The following is a 21,733-nucleotide window of genomic DNA, read 5'->3' as shown; positions in this document are numbered from 1 at the left end:
CCCTTGGATCCAGATCCAAAATTCTTTGTGGGCCCCATATTTACATAGGGGTGAATCAAAAATATGTCCAAATCACCTTTGTTTTCTTTTTCCTCCTTGAGCAATGAAAGTGTTTGGATCTGAAACCAAGTTTGAACATTACTTCTTATGCCAGTCTCCTGTTTTGGTGGTTCTTCAGACTGAACCTGAACACACAGATCTTTTGAGGTTTGTCCAGAAAAAAAAAAAAAAAAAAAAAAAAAAAAAAAAAAAAAAGATTTGAACAAATACTTCTGACTTGGCTACGATCTCATGAGACAGCATAATTGTGTCTGCTCTGAACGCCAAAATATTTCAGATGGCAATATGAGCTACTGTATTTTTATCAGCGAATACAGTGGCAGTGAGAGGCTCAGTGCACTTAGGCTTAGTTTTCCAAAAGCAACCAGTAGTTTGGGGTGCTTGGTTTGAGACACCAAATGCTTCATTTTCAGAAGAAGCTGAATACCTGAATTCTGAACATTGGGATACCTCTGAATTATTACTATTATTATTTAATTTTAAAGTGTAAAGGATTTTTTTTTCCAGAAATATGAAAAAGTCACTGCACCAGGCATTATTTCTGTAAAAATATTTTTCCAGAAAACATTTTTTTCTGTAAAAAAATATTTTTGTATTTTTTCACTTCTGTGCACTGAGCTTTTTGTAAGTGATGTCTACACATCTCACAAAATAAAAAAAAAAAAAAAATGCTGCATCAACTTTGTGAGATCTGGTCTTAGATGCGAAAAGCTGGAAAAGCGCAAAATCCATTCTTAATAATAATAATAATAATAGTAATATAACGCTCTTAAGGTAGGTAGATGCACGGGCTCGCTCGTTCGGCCCGGCGGGGGCTCGGTGCCCCGCTCCGCTCCGGTTCCGTGTAGGGGCATCGCCACCTGCCGGCGGGACCCGCCGCGGTTGTAGAGATTGTAAAGACCCCCCCGCAGCTTTTCCAAGCCGCTGCATGGATATGGGGGGGCCGGAGGGCTGGCCGCTCCTGCGTCGCTGCGGCGGAGCTGAATGGCAGACTGGTTGGTAAAAGCCCCAAGGTTTTGGACAGCTCTTTGGACGGACTCCTGTTATCAGGAGGGATCTGCAAAGTTGGGGCTTTCACGTAGCTGTGTGGCTTAATTATAGCTGTGTGTTGGCTTGGAGTGTAAATGGTGTCAACAGGGCAGATGGGGTAAACTGAGGGTGGCAAAGTGTTGAGCAAGCTCTATCAGTTGCATCAGCAGACAATTTAAGATATTGCTGGTTTATGAACTGAGGCTCTGATTGACTGTTAGGGGTGAAATTACAGAGTGAAATCAGAAAATAAGGTAAATACCTACTTTTATATACTTTTGTCATTTATAATCTCTCTATAAAGTACTGAGTACTCGATATAAAGTACATCTTTAACTTTAATGTTGGTCAATTTACAGTTTACATTTGTGTAATTTTATTTTCCCTTGTTAAAATGTCTTTTAGTACTCCCAGCAGCTTTGCAGTCCTTGCAGAAATACACGACAAAAAAAAAAAAAAAAAAAAAAAAAAGGAAAGAAAAAAGAAAAAAAAAAAAAGTGGTTAACATCGAAAAAAAGGAAAAAGCCTAAAAACTTCCCCTATTCTTCTATCATTCTCCTCCTCCAAAAAAAAGAATGCTCAGAGACAGAGACGTTCCTCCACTTGAACTGATGATCAACTGACTTGGATTTCAGCATAGAAGAAATCAGGACATACTGAGGATAGATAATACCTAGTGGTGTTTAGAACTTATAGTCCCAATGGATTAATTGGAAAACAGTGCTGGGTCTTGACCACATGTTTATCTGCAGTGGAGTCATGGCTTTTTTAGTGGGTTGGATTGTTGGGCAGGAGGGAAATGTAATTTTCTTCAAGAGGTATTCATTTTAAGCATGGGAACAAACTTAATGCAAGGCCTGACTCATTCTTTGATGTTACATGTATGTATATTGTAAATCTCATCAAATGCAAAAAGCTAACAAAGAATTGAGCATTTTTTAGCTGTAAACCATCACAGCCTTCCTTGGGAATGCCCATCTGCAAGTAAAGCTCTTCAGAAGAAAAAAAAAAAAAAAATCTAGGACATGATTTTTCCATGATTTTTACCCTTCCCTTCTGCTTTTGTCATCTATAATTATTTGCACTGGTTATAAATAGGTATCACTGCCTGTCTATGAATGAACCCATTTGAGGTAATACTTTTACATGTTCCTTGCAGCACTAGAGAACTGCAGTGTCGTATACAAAATCAATTGTGAGCAGAAAGCATGGTTTAAAAAAAATAAATATTTGGGGTGGGGCTTAAATGTGACCTGGATGTGTCAATGAAATCTAGAATTGTGGTGTCTGTGTTATCTCCAGTTAATTCAGTGACATTTGTATTTTTTACTTTAGAGGATGTAACATGGCATTTATCTTTATTTTCTTTCTTTTCTTTCTTTTCTTTTCTTTCTTTTCCTTTCTTTTCTTTTCTTTTCTCTTCTCGGCAAGTCAGGTATTGCTGATATTGGACTTTCAATCTATTTGGAATAAGTGAGGTAAAGCTTAAAGAGTGATCGATACTTATCGATATTTTTACTATCAGACTTGTTAATAAAATTGGAAAAAAAGAAAAAAGAAAAAAGCAACAAACCTTCAGGCACATAAGCCCTTCTTCCTGAGATATAGAAAATGATTTGGGGACCTAAGAGTGTCTCATTTTTTTCTCTTCTTCCTAATATGAAGAGTTGTAGCAAGCATTACCTCTTCATATACCTGGCCTCACTTATATCCTTAGGCCATCAAGCTGTGGGCTAAGCACAGCCCAATTCTACCCCCTGATCACTGCTTGGACGGTGACACTGCTGGGTGACCAGGCTTTCCTTTTGTTCCTCTCCTGGCAAATAGCTTTGGGATACCAATCATAGAAAAAAATAGCAGCAAAGTAAAGGAGTAACAGAGCAGGAAGCTGATATTCGACATGTTTGGCAGGGGAGGGATATTTTCCAGGCGTCTTTCATCCTTCCTCACTGCACTGCTTGTCTTCACCAGTAGTTTTCCCTACTCCCTTGGACTCCTTCCAGCCTCTTTAAGCCACCACCACTATTACAGAGCCCAAGCCCTTTTCTGGGTGGCAGCACTAGCAGTGACAGCAGATGAAGTGTTTGGGATATACTTATTCCTGCTTGGCATGTTCATCTTACCTCCCTGTCACTGACTCTGCTGGACAACCTCAGATGCTGGTGTAAGGCTGCAGCCAGAATTATCCTCAATCCACTAATTTCTGGCATAATTCCCACTTGATCTTCCCAACCCCATTCGTGGCATTGGGCACTGCTGAGTGCAGAGTGCCCTCCAAGCCGTGGTCATTAAGCCAGGGTCATGCTGCATGCTTCAAGTGTAAGGTTAGGAAGATGCATAATGTTTTGTAAGATGGGAACCTAGGAAGGAATTTCACAGAAGTGAATGCAGGCAAGTGACCAGGAATTACTATCCTAGATATGTTACAGCTTGAAAACAAAGAAGCCTGAATAATAACCAGTGACATGCTGCATGCAGTTTTTAAATGCCCAGGATGATCTAAGTCCCCACTGCTAATACCCTCCTGCCACCTCTGTTCCCCTGAACACACAGACACATGCACATGCACACATGCATACCTACATGTATAATCTCATTTGATTTACTACTATTATGTCTTTTGGGAAGGATCTTTCCCCAAAAGGCTCAAGATCTAATACTCTGCATTTATTGAGAGTAGATGAGCTCCAAAACAATCTGCTACATGAGTGAGTCACATTGACCTAGAATACAGTTATGAACTCGATACCCTATCCAGAAATGAGACCACAGTGAAACGAGGTGATGTGCTGTTTATGTGAAAGAATATTTGTACTAGATACGTGTTTTTTGTGTTTTTTTTTTTTTTAAAAAAAAAAAAAAAAAAAAACTTTATAATCAGTCTTAATAGATCATTATCAGGCTAAAGTAAACCTCTTAAATGCTCAATTTGCGTGCGTGTAGATGAAGCTATGCAGAAAGGCCTCAGGATAGAATGAAGTTTATGAGATTGTAAGCGAGCTCTATTTATAAAACTGTTTGGAAATGAAACAAAGAGTTGTTCATGGCTCAGTGTATACACACTATCATCTCTAACAAGCAGCCTGGGACACTGTACATTTGGGATTTCCTAGTTCAGAAGGATGGAAATACACAGACCGGGGTTTCAATACGAACAGTGATTTTCTGGCAAGTAGTTTGATTTTAAAATATACTGGAATAGAATAGGTGGGAAGTGTAAAAGAATAGTGTATTTGGTTCAGTTTGTGTCAGGAAGCAAATGTTAGTGAGAAAACCCATGTTGTGTTTTAACAGCTCTGTGTCTCTATGTTTTAGGCTGCAGTGTCTGGTGGATATTGGAGATTACTGGGAGTGTTTTGCAGTTTCTTTCAGAATTCCAGGCCTGAGTCCACCGTAGTTACCAAGCACTAAGTAAAATACTGAATATTTATCACTCGATCTTCATGGGATCCTATCCAGATCCCTCTGCAGAACCCTCCCACCCCTAAGCAGATCAATGCTCCTGCCCAGCTTGGTGTCCTCTGCAAACTTACTGAGGGGTGTAATTAATCCCCTTGTCCAGATAATTGATAATGATATTTGTGTTCTGGTGCACATTTGTGGTCTTGAAGAGTAATGTGCAAGTCTTTCTGGGCATTAATCTGCCTTTTTAATACCCATTCTTTCAGCCCTGGGAGATTTTTTGCCTGGTTTCATATTTATAAGCTGAACAACACGACGGTGCCTCTGTGACAGAAGGATCTGATGAGGAAAATTATCAAAATAAGACATTCTGGTGACACAGTTGTTTTTGTCTTTATAGCTTGCACCTGTTGAACTGTTGGCAAAAATTCAGTTATGATTCAAATTAGAAAAAAAAAAAAAAAAAAAAAAAAAAAAAAAAAAAAAAGTGCCACAGATGTAGCTTGGTGGGGCTGTGACTAAGGGGTTGGGAACAAAGGAAACTGGTATTTAACCTGTAGAAATTGTATTCTAGTTTACATAAAGCATCATTTAGCCTCCCATTTAACTTTTATAGATCTGTCTTTGTTAGTAGGCATGCTCTTTGGAAAAATCCTCAGGAAGTGCTCCTGCTGGGTCTCCCCAGCTGCCCCAAAGTACTGATCCCCTCAGCTGCATGCAAGGGGTGAGGCACAACCTCTCTTCCCCAAACTTACTGTCCCACATCATGGTTGTTCAGAAACTGCCTGGGATGTCAAAAGGTATTGGACCAGGACAGTGAGGTCTGGAGCCAAATCTCTCTCAGCTGTGGATGCAGTGGCACAAAGGGAAAAGCAGGAGGGATGTCCTCACTGCTTCTTCACAAATGGTCTGATATGTTGCCTTCTGTACAGCAGTGCAAACTGAACACAAAGCTAGAGGCTTGTTGCACAACAAATGAAGCTTGCCATATATCCTAAAAATGATGGCTTTTTCACTTTGGCAAACAGAACGCAGACGCTTTTATTATGAGGTCAATAATCAATTCCTTTAAAAAATACAAAACTTTTCTTCTGAGTTGATAAATTGCACCTTAAGACTGCAAAAAAATGCAGTTTCTGTCTTAAGAAAATATTGTGTGTGTGTGTGTGTGTTTTCCTCTCTTTAGCTGGCATGTTGCACCATGCAAACTGTTTGAGAAAATTTTTAATTAGGTAAATAGAGCATTAGTGTTAGAGCAAGAAGGGTTGGTCAAGCAATCATGACTCAAGATAACCTCTGAGACACTCTGACTAGAAAGGAAATACAGCTCTGTGTGGGTGAATGAAAGATGAGACCTTTTATATGCATTATTATTTATTGTTCTATTTGAAGTTTGGATAACAATTGTAAACCGCATGTGTGCCTGTATGTGCATGGACTTATAATAAATAGTTAATGAAATCTGGAGCACAAATCTGGATACAAATGCCTCTGCTGATCTCCTTCTATATATGTACATATATATAATGGACCCAGCCAAAACACAATCCCCAGGTTTTCCAGACCTGGGTCTAAATCCAAATGTCGTGGCTCATGCCCACCCCTACTTCTTTTCAAGGAACTCATTCATCAGTGGTGTAGACATTTCCCTGGACTTTATTTTAGCTGCCAGAGTTTTTTTAGCATTTTATAATAAGACTAATTGCAGTGCATGTGAGCCCCAAGGAATGAAGATGCTTCTCTGCTTTAAAATTAGTAGCTGTGACTGCCAAAGTGACATGCAGAAATATTCTGGAGGGCAGATAGAAAACTTGATGAGAGTTTCCAAGGCCACACAACGGAGTGCTGACTTTTTCAACTCAACAAATATAGTTTTTCAAAATACTTGCCTTCCTTTTATTCCTTTGGGGCACTGCAACTAAAAGAAGTAGAGCTAGCAATTTTTGGACTTAACCTCTTAATTTCCCCTCTGATGAGCTTTCATCTCACTCTTACTGCACAAAGCTATTGTTTTACTGGCTGTTTTGAATATTGGTTCCTTGGCTAACAAAATTTTACAAGTGATTTTGAAAACAAACAATACTATATTATCTTTTTTTTTTTTTTTTTTTAACTCATGAAATAAATATTCCATCAAAGAGACTTTTATGTTTCACAGTGGCAGTTCTCAAATGACCAGCATGGTATCATGTTCAAAACGGGGCACGGTCCATTTTTACAGTAGATTTACTCAATCACAGTTACTAATCGGATTAGTACTGCTTTTATGTCTGACAAATTTTTAAAAGTTGGGGGTCATTAAAGCACTTGCATATAAAGAGCTTGTGGTGCTGCATTGTGTTTTTTCTAGTTAACCATTTCTGCTTTGAAATAAATCAAACATTTTTTAATTTATTTTTTAATGCATATAGAAGCTAAGTTGTTCTTATAGATTTCAGTGCCACCAAGCATTTAAATCCATCACAACTGAGCAAAGCACATGCTTATGTTTGTAGTTAAGAAAGAATATCCACTTAAACAGTAGGAGAAGGCTGAGTACTAGGGAGGGACTCATACACGCTACTACCCAAAGGGAAAATATTTCCTCACACCTTGATCTTCCTCCTTGATCATATGCAAGACCTAACCCTTACCATATGAGTCACAGATTTCAGTATTATTTCACAATTGATCAAGTTGTTCAAAATTCTAATAAAAACATTACAGTTAGAATTGGCAATCATGACACTGCCGGTGATTTTTTTAAGAACTTAAGAGGAAACTACCTGTACCTCCGAAGGGAGAATTGGCCACCAAAAGGCTAAGTTTTTCTCAGGAGGCTGAACTCTAAGAAAGTCGGGGGGTTATTCCATATCTTGTGCACATATAATACAGGCCTTGTTTGGATGCTATGTGGGTATCTCCTTCTACTTTGGCTGTTCTCGGAAATTGCACAAGAAAAACAAACGAGAAAAACATTTTACTCATAAGACTATAGGAGTGTCCAATGTCTTCTAGCAGTAACTTGGTTTAAAGCTCAAGCAGAATCAATCCTGTCTGAAAGAGAAAGCAGACAAAGCAGATAAAAAGGGTAGAAAATGAAATCTAGTCTTTTATTTCTACTGGAAATTCCTTCCTGGAGTAGGGAGAAGAAAGCAGAGGGTGTGCAATAGCCATTCAATAACTATCGCAGCATTAAAACTGTAGGAGTGGTTCTGAATGGCTCATTGCTGAACAGACAGAAATTGGATGTAAAATTTGTAAAGGACCTAGAAAACATTCCTGGTGTCATACAACACCCGAAGCAATTAACAGGATCTGCCCTTTTTTGAAAGTCAACTCTACTCTAGTTTTAAAAGACTGTTACCAAAAGGGTGTCTTGCTAAAATCACCGTAGATGCTGATATCTGCAAAAGGTTCCACTGCTGCCTCGCTGATATGCATGCAAAAAAGTAGCTTTCATACAGCTATTATGCTACATGTTAGAAAGTCTTTACTTGCTTTAGTTTATTAAGTCTGGTATGAGCAAAGATTAGATTTCTTAATGGCTAAAGAAAAATAGTATTTTTTTTAACATGAATCAATTATACCCACAGATTTTCAGCTGAAATGAATGTACTAGAATATGAAATAGCTAAATATATATATATATATATATAGTCTATTTTTGTATATGCTCTCCATAAATACTAACATTACAAGAAAGTGAATAGGTTAGTATCAGCCAAGCACATGTAAGGAAATGATCAAATTAAATTTACACAGTGAAGCTTAGATTTTGTCCCCTGTGTATGTACATTGCTGTGAGATCTGTGACATTAATATATGCCATTTTTCCAAGCAATAAAGTTCAGTACCATATATCTACTACAGAGTAGTACTTTGTACAACAGAGTCTTGCTGTCTGTGTGTCAACTCCCACTTTTGGGAGAGAAGAATGAAATAAAGATAAAACCTAAAAGTTGAGGTCTCCTCCACAAGACTGCAAAGCTCTGTTGATCTGTAGAGTAACAACAGTATGGGGATATAAATCTACCTAGCTCTTTGTTAACAGAGCTAAGAGCTAGTCTGAGGTGGAGATTGTTAACGCAAGTCTTTATCCTTTTTGTATTCAGGGAGGAGTTTCATCTCTCAGTGGAAAGCAGGAGAGGAGTGTTTCCTTTGTTCTATCCAAAATCATTAGCTTTTCAAGAGCGTCAGAGATTAACATCCCCTGATAAACCCTGAGACTGTGAAACTATTATTAATTCCTCTGCACCCCACAAATTAGCACAAATAAACTATTCAGAGCAACACACTGACAGAGTTAAGCAACTTATTATCAATATGCCCATTATATTAATATGCCTATTATAAGGCTGGTACTGTGAAAACACAGTTGACAGAATAATATGTATGATATGAATAAACCTAAGAAAGTATTCTAGTGACATTAAGACTCAATAAATTTTTGGCATTCCTTAGCGGCAATGATTGAATTAACATACTGTGACTATAAGAACAAACTGACCCAAATGAGTAGTCCATAATCTGGGGCATGTTGAGAAACACTAATAGAACTACTGAAGATTCAGGAACTCTTACACAGGGGCATGAAGAGTAAGTTTTAAACAGAAAGCCACCAAAATTTTAGTCTTCTGTAAGCCAGGCCATCTTAAACTTTCAGAGTAATCACTGGAGACCTAGTCAATACAGTCAATAAAGCCAAATGAAAAATTCAGCTTATCCTAAGCTAAACAACTGGAAGAGGCATTCACTTTCCTAAAGAGAGGTGTCTAGGGCCATTTGAGATGCACTAGGTTGCTCACAACAGAACCACATGAGGCTGGGCACAAGATCTATGCCCTTCAAAAATAATAAGTACTTGCCAGAAGAAATATCCTGGGCCACCAAGAAAGTCACTAGATGTATGTGATTAGGCAGCTGAATCCCATCTGTACTGGATAGTCAGCTGAAGAGCTTCCTAATGACAGCTAGTGCACATATACATTCACTCCTAAATTTAGGTAGACACCTAAATCCCACATGTTGTGTCAGTTCCATAGTTCCTAGCTATGAGACGGATGAGTGCATGGAACACTGAGAGCAGAGCATAGGACAGTCTTAGAAGCAGTTCCTTGCTGAACACCATACAGTGATAATCCTCAGAAAAGAAAAGCATGAAAAGTGCTGACATACTGGTAATGGCATTTCATGTGTTCTCTTGGCATGTGGCTAGTCCCACTGTCAGTATGTTTATTCTTCTTAAGGGGAATAAAATAAAATAAAATAAAATAAAATAAAATAAAATAAAATAAAATAAAATAAAACAAAACAAAATAAAACAAAATAAAATAAAACAAAATAAAATAAAATAAAATATAGATCCCCAAGACTTTCACAAGAAGACACTACTAGTATTTATTCATTTCTACAAATAGATGTAGTAAAACTTTTGCCGATAAAAGTTCACAATAAAGATAGTCAAACAATTTGGGGAGAAAGAATTACCATAGGGAGGCCCCAGCTCCAGGTTCCTTTGCCAGGCTTCTTTTAATGTGGACCATCAAGCCCTACAGTAGCACAACATTTCTCCCATCAGCAGATCAGGAGGAAAGGCATATTTCATGCTCACGTTGCTGACCCAGACCTCTGGCCAAAAGGGAGTGATATTGATGTGCTCTGGAGCAGGTTTATCTGACTCTTAATCAGAAAGCCATTAGCCTGACACAAGGGTCAAAGTAGAGAGTATAAAATGCACTGACACAGGAGGACAGAGAGTCTGTGGCACTTCCTCTAATTATTTTTATTACCGTGTTGGACTTCAAAACGGCAGCTTAGGGAAAGAAACAGCAAAGTAAAACCCTGACCCCACTGAAAGCAATGGGAATTTTATTATTGACCTCACTGTGACAAAACCTGATTGTTCCCTAAGTTTAAAGAGTAGGTGTTTGTTTTGAGAATATTAGTCTTGCAAGATAGACAGGAATTTCAGTGAGACTGAGAAATCTCCCAGTGATCTTCAGTGCAAACTAGAGACTGTCAAATCCAAAAACTTGGTTTCTCTTTCCTGCTGCGTATGATTCACTAGTATCTGTCAGGGCCCTGATTGCACTAATTGGCTTTAATTGCCCAGGCCAGCCTCACCTGGAACCTGGAACCTGCCCATGTGCCCAGGACCCCCACTTAAGTTTGGCCCTGAGTAACCACAGGTTCTTTCCTGGGTTATTGAGTGGTATCCACTATATGGATAGATATTGGCCTATGTTTCCATCTTCTGGACAGGCATCAGACCTGTGCTGTAGTCCTGTTTGTGGTCCTTCATCCAATGCTCCTGAATGGTGTCCCTACTTGGACAGTGAACCTAAATCATTACTTTTTTTTTATTTTATTTTTTTTAGAGAGACTGTCATTTGACAGTTTGTGATCATTGTCACCAACACAATCCTGTTCAGTTACTGTATGACTGTTCCCTTGTTGGAAGGTTCACTCTCCACTCTCTGCTCCTGGCTGGTCTTTGCTTGTAGTGCACCTCTGTTCCTGCTGCTCTCTGGCAATGTTCCTCTCCAAAATGAAGCACCCAGTGGAAGGTGATGCTAATGAAAGTGGAAACCCCATGCTAGTAAGAAATCCCTTATTCATGAAGGAAAATATGTTAAAGAAAAATATTGTTCAAGTCTTTCAATTTCTGCTCTGTTAACGTTTTATTAAACTGCATTATTGATAGGGCCAGTGGCATCCTCTATTACTTCAGAGAGAAAATTAAAACTGAAGACTTCTAACATACTTTTGCTAGACTAGTGATAACTTTCCATATATAGTGTAACGGAATTAACTGTTATTTGGAAGCCTTCAGTGACAACAAATTCATTTTATAAATTGAGTCGTATTGTTGGCTACTTTTCTTACTTAGATCAATAAGCCTTATTTGTGCTGCTTACCTCATTTTTAACAACAAAGCAATTATGCCTCAGAAAATAGAGAGGTTTTGGGAAAACAAATAAACTTTACAGGAAACAGCTGCATCAGCAGGCAGACATGCTCCTTGTCAGAGTGTTATTTGTTATGCTTTACCATTTAAAGAAGTTCAAAAATAAATGTGCATGGAGGGATGAAAGTGTATAGCAGAAAACTGATAATTGGCTACAGAGGTTCTTCACTATTCCTGTAGGCTAACAATTACAAATCCAGGTCAGTAGACTCTATTTCAACACTGCTGCTTTTTAAGTTAGTTGACTTAGTGAGTGACTCCACTATTCCATAGAGTATATCTGCCTTTAGAGGCTTGTACGCTGTTCCTGAGTTTGTAATAGTCTACTTCTGCCTAACTCTTTCTTGTATGCACGTCTCAGTGCTCTGAATACACTCACACGTATAAATCTGTAAAAGTCTTTTCTTCAGTCTATGAAAGCTTTTCAGGTAGGGTTCTACTGAACGTGGGCTACTATTTCATCATTGTCAGCCTACAGTTCCCAGGGCTTCTCTTATTTCCCTTATGTACACCAGAGCAATATTTAATTTATTAATTACAGTCTATTTTGCCCAGCTCTTCTTTGTGGCCTTAGAAAATGCAAAACCAGGATTTGGACAAACACCTACAGATTATGGTTTGTATTCAATATAAATATAGGAGGGAGCCTAGTGCAAAGGAGAAATCAAATACAGAATTCCTGGGTTATCTGCCAGGAATGGTGGGAATGAAAGAGATGGTTGGGCAGTTTTCAAGGAGTGCTTTAAAAGCACACCACAAGGCTGGCAACTTGATCCCAATGTAAGTTTGAACCACCCATTGCCATGAATGCATCAGAGACTCCAGGTTTCTGAACGACAGGCAAGAGCAGGAGTAGTGTGTGTGTGCTACACGTGTTTGTGCGTATTCAGGCTGGAGAGGAGAAGGCTCTGTCTGGGGAGACTTTACAGTGGCCTTTCAGCACATAAAGAGGGCCTACAAGAAAACTGGAGAGGGACTCTGTGTCAGGACTCATAGTGATAGGACAATGAGTAATTGCTTTAAACTAAAAGAGGGCAGATTTAGATTAGATATCAGGAAGAAATTCTTTACTCAGAGGGTGGTGAGGCACTGGCACAGGTTTTCCAGAGAAGCTGTGGATGCCCCAGCCCTGAGGTGTTCAAGGTCAGGCTGGATGGGGCTTTGGGCAACTTGGTCTGGTGGGAGGTGTCCCTGCCAATGGCAGGGGGGTTGGAATTATATGATCTTTTAGGTTCCTTCCAATCCAAACAAGGTTCTAAAACAACTATTGTTACAGAGAATACTACAGAAAAAGGAAGACTTAGTTTTCATGAAGGGAGGAAGAGGTACTCCTTATATCATTCCTCCACTCACCATCACTACAGCCCCTTTTGATCAAGGCATTCCATAAGATGAAACTGCATATGTAACAAATGACAACAATGGCCTGTTTTCTAAGGAGAGCAAGAGTTGCCATTGTTGCTTCTCTGCTGATCTGATTAATTTCAATTTCCCTAATATGATACCATGAAAGTTAGATTCAGTAGTGTCAGTTCATTAATTGGAACAGAAGTATTCGCCATTGCATTTTTTTCCCTTAGGGAAAGAAAAAAAAAAAAAAAAAAAAAAAAAAAAAAAAGGTTGTTTGCTTTTTTTCTGTGCCTTTTTTACATTGACAGATTGACAGTGTGGTAGGTGGTTACCTATCTTAGCTGTCCTTAAAGTGCCTGTAAGAATCTATTATTAATATTATTATTTTAAAGTAATTATTAACAAATTAGAACCACATGCTTAAGCCATATATTTCTGCATATGCAGTTTTCTGCCACAGCATATCAAAGTCTGGACTACAAATTCCAATAACTACCTTATACAAAAAAAAACAGTGGCAGTGCTCAGTCTCCAGGTCCTGTTATACTATACCCTACGCTTGTACAGTACTGCAGGTAAGGGCATCTTATACTGGAGAGGAAATGGGACAAGTTGCTGACAAAACCATCTATATGTAATAAGCCCTTAAAGAATTCCTCTTCTGTAGCTTTTGCCCAGTGGCTGAGTAAACTCGTACAATCTTTTTAACATCCACTGTATCTAATGGCAAGATGTTTCACAGAATAGAAAAGTCTCTCCTTTTGTTTTGAAAATGGCACATCTGTTTTATTTAATGTCTCCATGTTTGCCTATCATAAGAGATAGGCAAATAGGGAGTGGTTATTTGCTTTTCCATGTCAGAAGCAATTTTATAGACCTATAGTATATTATCTTTCAGTTCACTCTAGTCAGAAGTTTTGATATAGTCTGTTCTTTTGTGTGAACGTTGTAATATATCTTTGGCTGTGCTCATCTCCCTGTAGGTATCTTTTGCAATCATACTGTATTTTTCTGAGATGAGAAATAAGAACAGCGCACAGTATTTGAGGTCAGCACACTGCAGAGATGTAGAATCACATAATATTCGTGCAAAAACAGTCCCTTCACAAAAAGATTGAGAAATAAAATGTTATGCCAGTTTCAAGTTCAAGTGCAGTTCTTCTGGTTTAAATGGAGGCCAGACCTGCAGTTCATCTACTAAGGCAGGGGGTTTACTCAGTAACATGGTAATCTTAAACAACCATCACTTAAATGATTATTCTGTTCAAACAACTGATCTGTGCTTGATCATACCAAAGCCAAGCCTTGGGTAACAGAGGACTAAAACATCCTTCTCTAATAATCCAGAGATGCTTACATAACCCTAGAATAACTCTCCAATTTTTCAGGTAAATCAATATCCTTCAACCTGTATTTATGCACTGAACCTTTACTGTTTAGCTAAGGGTGTGTTCAAGCCCCACGAGTCAAGTACCTCACTAGAACCTTGCTGCTTTCTTGTTTGTGGCAGTGAAATTCTCATCTGGGGTAATGAGCTATTTAACCACAGAATCAAGACAAAATGAACTATCAATTCCTTATTTCACACTAACTGACATAAGTAATACTGCTGCTACTTGCCAGATAGAAACTCTTCTACTAGTTTTTAACATTCAGGTTCATGCTACCTAATGTTTTTTCAGGCTAACATTAATTAAATTAAGAATCTGACTTGATAGGACTGGGTGGGTTGAAAACTTGCCATTACTTGTGTTGTAAACTTTTGTGAATAAAAAGAGAAACTCTACCCCTGGCATTGTCAGCCTCCCATCTTTGTATATCAGAAAACATATATATATATGTATATATATATATATACCTGACAGTTAGAGGGGGAGTAGGGAATAGAATCACGATCCAAAATTTTACTTTAAAAGTCTGTGAAAATTTCATCCCTTTTACTACATTCCTTTCTTTAGTAATCCCTTAGTCAGCTAAGTCTCCCAAGTGGAGAATACTTTCTTCACAGACTGAACTTCTGACATTATTACTATGCAAGGAAATCATTACACCATGCCCCGATGCCTATTTGAAAGATTGCAGTCTTTTTGGTAATTCTGCTAAGAATGTGTTTCTAATGGAAACTGTTTTCCAAATGAAAATAGTGTCTAGATAAAGACAGTCAACTGCATAATGAATGTTATAACTGCTGATTAATAGTTTATGCATGAAGTAGATTAGTTGGTAGGCCACAGAGCAAGGTTGACAAGGAAGATTTAGGAAAATGAAAAGCAGTCCCCACGCTTATTATTGCTTATAGAGTAAACAATACGGCCCCTCCCAGCACAGCAATAACCATCTGTTTTCATAATATATATGAATATCTTGTGGTCCTTCCTGCTGTTCTGGTTAGTATCATATTTGCTCTGTCTATACAACAGAAGACATCACTAGCAGAGTTGCTCTTTTTGCAGTCAGCTCTATTGCCTGGAGTAACTGGGGGTGGAGAGGGATACTTAAAAGACTTAAGCTAAAACTAGCACAGATCATCCCAGGCTGTGGGAATGAATGGCTAAGTTAAAAAGAGGCCAGTGATTCTGGATTTACTGACTCAGTATAGTCCATCTGCATGGATCAGTAAAGCACTGTGGGGATATTTTAGCTGAAGCCTAGAGGCCCTTACTTATACACAGCACTGTACCCCAGCAAACAAACTCTCTGAGTCCCAGGGGTTCACTATCTCTCTCTCTGCAGTGTGCTTCTTAACAGCCGCCTTTGCAGGGAATTTAGATCTCGTCTCCATGCCCCTGCCTTCACAGTGCAGTCAGTCTGCAGCTCCTGTGAACACCTTCCATTTCTGAAAACAATGAAGATGTGAATATTTGACCTTACTTCATAGGTATGGGAATAGCAATCTTAGAAAGGATTATGTGGTATTGGAACAATGTTTAGACCACAATTTTTCACAACATATAAACAAGGAAGACTACAACAGGTACTTAGGTGTTGAAAACTTTGCAAAAGTTATGTCTTTCTGACAATTGAGTGCATGTTATGTTTTCAAATCTACCAAGAGATGCTTTAGTCTGCTTATGGGCTGCAATTATATTTCAAGGTCTGATTTAGTGTTTTGTTGTTGTTGTTGTTGTTGTTGTTGTTTTGGTGTTTTTGTTTGTTTGTTTTTGTTTTTGTTTTTCATGTTGTGCTTCTTCCCTTTTTCCTTATTTTTTTTCTGGTTCTCCCAGCTCAAAATTACAATTTGTGATTATATTTATCATATGATAGTCTCTGGCAATTAGGAAGTATACATAAGAATTGCATTTCTTCACATTTCCTGGTTAATCAAAATACATGTGAATATTATGTGATCAGAATGATTTTTTTCAAATACTGAATTTTAGCTTTTCTGTTGTTAAATAAATTCCTCAGATGCCATCCTGTTATGGCTGTAACATACAACAATGTTCCTGGCTTGGGAGCCATGTTACTGTCTGAAAATGCTTTCTCTTAACTTGTCACCAGTACCCTTCCAAGATCATTGCTGCCAAAATGAGTTTTTTCAAATGTTCCTATTTTTGTCTTGTTCGCTGACCTGCAGTTGACTTGATGCCATTTCTGCCTGTTCAGATGCAGCATGCTAATTTCTGAATGTCACAGCTGACTGTTCCTTGAAGTTCAGATGACAGAAGACAACTCCTCTTAGCTTGGGAAAAGCCAGATAGATATGAAAGAAGGTGGCAGGGCAGCTGAAAAGCTTTGTTTCTGTTCAGATAAGCCACTAATTCAACCACACCTGCAAATGATTGCAACTCATTTAATAGAATATTAAAAGAATAAAAGAATAGCATAAAAAGAATAAAAGAATAAAAACTCATAAAAGAATAGCAGGCAGGACTAACTAGCATGTGCCAACACAGTACACCTTATCTCATCTTTACATACTTACATACATTCAGCTGACAGGAACCTCATGAAGCTCAACAAGAGGAAGTGCACAGTCCTGCACCTGGGGAGAAACAACCCCAGGGAAGTTGGAAAGCGGCCTGGCAGGAAAGCCCCTGGGAATCCCGGTGGACACCGACATGAGTCAGCAATATGCCCTTGCTGCTAAGGTGGGTAATGGTATCCTGGGCTGCATGAGGCACAGTGCTGCCAGGTATTCCCTTCCCCCCTGCTCAGCACTGGTGAGACCACACCTGGAATACTGCCTCCAGTTCAGGCTCCCCAGTGCATGAGATATGGACGTACTGGAGAGAGCCCAGTGAAGGTGATGAAGGGACAGGAGCACCTCTCCTGTGAGGTGAGGCTGAGAGCTGGGACTGCTCAGCCTGCAGGAGAGAAAGATGGTGCAGGGGAAATATCAGTGTCTCTAAATATGTGAAAGGAAGGTGCAAAGAACATGAAGCCAGGCTCTGTTCAGTGGTGCCCATGAGCAGGACAAGAGGCAATGGACACAAACTGGCAAACTTTCCCCCTGCACAGGAGTGGTGCTTCTGCCATTTCCATAGCCACCAGAGAAGGTCAAGTGGAGGCTGAGCTGGAACAGGGGCTCTAGGCTGGGACTGGGCAGGGACTAACCTGCCTCTTCCTTCTCTTTCCCATATGCCTTTGTCTTTCTTAGGCTTTATACAAAATCATGCTGCCATTTGGCCTCGCTATGTATAGGCTGTCTGGGTATTACACAAAGGTGCTTATCAATGGACAGTAGCGGCAGCAAACTCCTGAAGTAGCACCAGGTAGGACCTCAGAAAATGAGGGCGTGAGAATGGACAAAGGGACAAACTATGGACATATTCTTATTCAGAATATGGACATATTCATATTGCAGTTTTTCTAATTGCTTGTCATTTCAGGGTATACCTTGATATAAGATGGATGTTATATTTGTCTTATCAAGCTGTGCTCACACTGCTGGATGATAAAGCAGCAGTGAAATAAACCTGCTGAGAACCTGTTTCTAGAGCAAGTAGCAGGAAACTGTAACTGCTGTTAATGGATGGCTGTGACCTGTAAGGCTTGCTGGTGGAGATCCCAGTCTTCCAAAAATTATAAAATGGTTTTGTTTGTGTATTTTTTTAACGTGGTACCATCCTGAGTTGAGTGGTTTATTTCAATGAGCAACATCCATTAGGTTCCTGAGATTAGTTACAGCAAACCATATCAGTAGCTATGGGTTCTCTATAATCTGCTAAGAAAATATTATTAATAATAATAATAATAAAAGCTAGAGATCTTAAATAGGTAGAACTTTTTGCTCAGTGCGTGGCTTTCTGACACATACATAAGGTACCACTGGCACAATATTGATGGGACTCCTGTGAACAGCAAATAAACCATTGCTTCAACAATCATGTGTTTGTACTTTTTATTAATAAATGGAAGCTGCAAGTGGAAGGCATAGTATTTTGGTGGGATTCTGTTGCTTTTCTGTTAAGTGGTTGAGCTGAAAACTTGCCTCATCCTTTCTCAGAATACCCAAGCATAGTTAGCCATATAACAGCAAACAAAGGGCCATGCTTCTTACATGTGGAGTGTGTTAACTGCTGAACTTCAGAGGCCTGGCTATGTTTGGTGGTCTGAAAAGTTATTGCCCATGACAAGGCCAGTGAGTTACTCCTCCTATTCTCTCATGCACAAGCCCTCATTACCAAACAAACAAACAAACAAACAAAAAAAAGACTTGAGCTTGTTTTGTTTTTTCTTTCTGAGGGAGGCCACATCCAGCTGCTTTAATTATAATGCTAAGTACATACATATAAACATTATTTCTTTGGCTGGAAAAATATAAGCTAGAGGGGGCTTTGGCGGTTTTCATTTTTCAAAGAAATACATAAATTAGTTACTGATAGCTACAATTGTTGCTGTAGACTGATTATAATTATAGACATTAAATCACTAATTATAACTTGATATTTGCTTATTACACATGGTAGTTTGAAACTTCCATGCTTATTTATTTTTATAACATTCACCAGACTTTTTAAGAGAATAGTAGCAGTAGACAGTAAACTTAAAAAATAACTTTGCTTATATTATGCTTTTTTTAAAAAGCTGTTGATTATGATAAGTGGTTGCCATAGCCCAAGCTCTTTAGCTTATGCAGCTTCTGATACAGTCATTTAAGAATTTGTTGTTAAGAGACTTTTTCTGTGTTGTGGCATGTCTTCCCTTGTGTCTGTGTAACTGTCTTTTAGCTTTGCAAGCTGTTAAGATCACACTTGGTTAAGATCTTGTAGCTGGTGCCATGGTGGAGAACCAAGGGAAAATTCTCTTGGGTTAAATTCCTTTTAATTTTTTCCCTCAACTGAGAAAATATGACAGGGTAATATCAGCAATTTATGCCTAAGCAAAACGTAGTACAAGTTAATGCTCATTTAACTTTAAAATACTTGATGGTTCCTTATTACCCTGGAAACATTAAGATTAAGTTTCCAAGGAAGGTTGCCTATTTCAACATTATCTTCAGAAATGGTGTGAAGGATTTATTGAGGCAATCAGAAATACTAAATACAATTCATTATGCAGAAGCAGCAGGTGAGATTCAAGGGATCTCAGAAAAGTCTGTCTATAGGAGAAAGATGTACTCTCATCATCCAGTTTTAAGCTTTTCAATGGTAGAAATAATCAACTGATATCCCTATGCTCCTTATATAGACAACTTGCTGACAAATTACTGCAGTTCTGCTATTTGTAGTAGAGCTACAAAGAGTAAGTTATGTCACCTAACTTTACCTACCTAAACTGTGCCCTTTCAATGCTAGTGCTCAACAACCCCTCTGCAGTTAATGGGAAAGTGCTTCTCTAAAGGAGATTGATCCAATCTTAGACAGGTGTCAGGGTAGACAAAATGTGTTTTTTCTCTCTGTAGAGGACCCAAAACAACTTAATGTCCAAACTGAATTCGCAGTTTTGGCAGAAAATTATGGCAGAAAACAGAGAAATCCCAACCTACAACCAGCGTCACCTCGATAATGCTGCTGCATGCTTGTGACTGGCAAATCAGCACACAGCTATGTGAGGCACTGCTGTGCTGCTTTGGATTGCAGACAAAAGCAATTGGGAGTTGAATAAGATTTACCCTTTAATTCTAAGTTTGGGAATGACTTTAGCACTGCAAAACAACCTAGAACCGCACTGAAGAGACCTGTAGTATGTAATCTTCTCGGGTTCAGTTGTACCTGACACCATTGTCCAGAGCCCAGATTACAAAAGTACTTGTTCTTCTTACTATGCATTTTCATTCAGTTCAAACAGTGGTAGACCTGATGGTTAACAAAACTATCAACAGAATACAGTCTCTGTATTGGCATACACAGGATAACATCAACAGGGTAAATTCAGTTTTCAGCTGAATAATGTTCACTAAAGATGTAGTGGCCGCTGGTTCCATGTCCAGGTGGAAGCCGCTGATGAGCAGTGCCCCTCAGGGGTCTGTCTTGGGACTGGTGCTTTTCAATATCTTCATCAATTACGTAGATTATATCATTGATTGAGTTGCACCCTCTGCAAGTTTACAGATGACACCAAGCTGAGTGGTGAAGTTGATACAACAGAAGGAAGAGATACCATTCAAAGGGACCTGGACAGGCTGGAGAAGTGGGCCCACAAGAAACTCATGAGGTTCAGCAAGTCCAAGTGCAAGGTGTTGCACCTGGGTCAGGGCAATCCCAGACATGAGCACAGACTGTGAGAAAAACCCACTGAGGTCTCTCACCTTGCAGAGAAGGACATAGGAGTTCTGGTGGACAAAAAGCTCAACATGAGCCAGCAGTACATGCTTGTAGCCTAGAAGGCCAACTGCGTCCTGGGCTGCATCAAGAGGTGTGACCAGCAGGTCAAGGGAGGTGACTCTGCCCTAGTGAGGCACTACCTGGAGTGCTGCATCCAGGTCTGGGGCCACCAGCACAAGAAATGTGTGGACATGTTAGAACAAGTCCAGAAGAAGGCCACAAAGATGATCAGAGGGCTGGAGCAACTTTCCTATGAAGAAAGGCTGAGCTCATCAAGTTCAGCCTGAAGAAGAGAAGGCTCTGGGGAAACCTTATCACAGCTTTCAGTACTTAAAGGGGTCCTATAAAAAGGACAAAAAAAGACTCTTTACTCAGGTAGATAATGATAGGATGAGGGGGAATGACCTTAAACTAAGAGGACAGATTTAGATTAGACATTAGGAGGAAATTCTTCACTGTAAGGGTGTGAGGCACTGACACAGATTGCCTAGAGAAGCTGTGGATGCTCCATCCTTGGAGGTGTTCAAGGCCAGGCTGCATGGGGCTTTGAGCAACCTGATCTAGTGGGTAGCATCCCTGCCTATGACAGGGGGTTTGGAGTGAGATGATCTTTAAGGTCCCTTCCAACCCAAGCCATTCTATGGTTAAAAAGACAAAAGCTGGAATTATCATGTAAAATAGGAACATAGCACATGTTCCTATTACTTATATACATAAGTAATGTATCTGATATATTCAGCAGCACTAGAGTACTAGAACTGTTGGTGCTGCACTTGGGGGGGGGGGGGGGGAATGGATCAACTGGAAGAGAAAGCAGCAGGAAGGACTGGCAGTCTAGAAGATAGGATGTACACAATTAAGTGGCTTTGCGTTTTTGGCACTTAGAGAAGCCTGAGAAAGTGATAATGATCTTATACATAAATATGTAAAATACTGTTTTTCAGAAGAAGGAAATCATCTGCTCCACAAGGTAGGGAGGACAAAAAGGGGCTCAGACTGCAGTAAAGAGTCTGGACATAGCAGCTTTCTGGCCAACAAGGCTGTGAAGATCTGTGAGAGATTGCCTGTTATGCTGTATTTTTCAAAACAAGTTAGAAAGTTTCTGCCAGGAATGGCACAGCAGTGCCAAGACAAACTGTAAGACAAACAAACTACAGTATGACATCTGAGGTCCCTTTCTGCTGCTACAGTACAACAGACATTAAGTTTGATCTAGTGTGTGGAGAGTGTTATG

At 39.2% G+C, this 21,733-nt stretch overlaps 2 long non-coding RNA genes across 2 annotated transcripts; one reads left to right on the top strand and one right to left on the bottom strand.

The window, feature by feature from the left end:
* The first annotated feature begins 1,007 nt into the window (after positions 1-1,007).
* LOC118163250 lies at positions 1,008-4,540 on the top strand. Its single transcript, XR_004748941.1, has 3 exons — positions 1,008-1,343; positions 2,525-2,567; positions 4,405-4,540. It is a non-coding gene; the product is annotated as an uncharacterized LOC118163250 (long non-coding RNA).
* Positions 4,415-20,366, bottom strand: LOC118163251. Its single transcript, XR_004748942.1, has 4 exons — positions 20,355-20,366; positions 18,531-18,537; positions 17,223-17,227; positions 4,415-4,540 (listed from the first exon to the last, which is right to left on the bottom strand). It is a non-coding gene; the product is annotated as an uncharacterized LOC118163251 (long non-coding RNA).
* Positions 20,367-21,733: the final 1,367 nt, after the last annotated feature.

Source organism: Oxyura jamaicensis, chromosome 2 (assembly GCF_011077185.1).
Source record: "Oxyura jamaicensis isolate SHBP4307 breed ruddy duck chromosome 2, BPBGC_Ojam_1.0, whole genome shotgun sequence".
Taxonomy (NCBI): Eukaryota; Metazoa; Chordata; class Aves; order Anseriformes; family Anatidae; genus Oxyura; species Oxyura jamaicensis.
This window is presented reverse-complemented; position numbering and strand designations above follow the sequence as displayed.